The sequence below is a fragment of the Ixodes scapularis genome, unplaced genomic scaffold (genome assembly GCF_016920785.2).
Source record: "Ixodes scapularis isolate PalLabHiFi unplaced genomic scaffold, ASM1692078v2 PGA_scaffold5__190_contigs__length_132052651, whole genome shotgun sequence".
Classification (NCBI taxonomy): domain Eukaryota; kingdom Metazoa; phylum Arthropoda; class Arachnida; order Ixodida; family Ixodidae; genus Ixodes; species Ixodes scapularis.
The window spans coordinates 105,929,583-105,930,528 of NW_024609880.1; the positions used below are offsets into that span (position 1 = coordinate 105,929,583).

General features: G+C 45.0%; 1 non-coding gene across 1 annotated transcript; it reads left to right on the forward strand.

Moving 5' to 3' along the window:
• Positions 1-425: 425 nt before the first annotated feature.
• On the forward strand, positions 426-500 carry Trnak-uuu. Its single transcript has one exon. It is a non-coding gene; the product is annotated as a tRNA-Lys (tRNA).
• The last annotated feature ends 446 nt before the right edge of the window (positions 501-946 follow it).

Here is a 946-nt window from a genome sequence, read left to right on the forward strand (position 1 = left end):
ACACAACAGTAGCAGCTTTAATGGGGGCTGGATTTTTTTTAGTACATCTAAGTTGAGGCCGGTTACGAGCCAAAAATATCATTTGCGGTATATCACTCAGTTATGTCTTTCAAAGTAATGGGCACAATACTTCCTTTGAATGCTGAAAACTGCAGCCATGCCTGAAAAGTGGACTTACGAATACCCGAGCCAGGCGGATTTTATCGGTCGCTCATCAGTCACCTAGTTGTGTTTGGAGATTTGTGTTTGTCCTTTGTCCCTCTTGTTCCCCTTCTCCGGGGATTATTTTCGTCATTCTTGTCCAGCTCGCTTGCACCTTTGCATTTAATTGCATTATAATAAGAACCCTAAATTGCAAGCTTCACCCTTGTTGGTGTTAGACTGGTGGCAGCTTATAAAACCAGTTTGCTCTACTGACGTCTAACCCCTGGTTAGCTCAGTTGGTAGAGCGCTCCACCTTTAATGGAGAGGTCCCGGGCTCGATACCCGGACCAGGTGGATTTTTTCGGTCGCTCACCAGTCACCTAGCTGTTTTTCGATATTTGTGTTTGTCCTTTGTCCCTCTTCTTCCCCTTCTCCAATTTTCGTTACCTACATTCAAGCTCAAACCCGTGTATTCTTCCTTGGCGAAGTGCGTCATTTTGCCATGTTTGTTATCTCTCCTTTTATTTTATACTTCTTATTGGTTTAGTGCCGACGATTTTGTGAAGGAATCGCTGAAATGCATCACCGAGAAAGAGCGCGCTTGATCCCCTGATAATAGCACCAGGAAATAAACGAGGACCGCAAACTCTAGAGGACCCGTACAGAATCAGATAGACGAACTTAAAAGAGATAGCCGCCTATAAAGAGTGCCTCTTTGGTGTGGTGCTTGCGTGCCCGAGTCAGTATTATGGCCGGCAGCTATCAACAATCACAGCGGTTATAACTACAGATGCATTGCGAC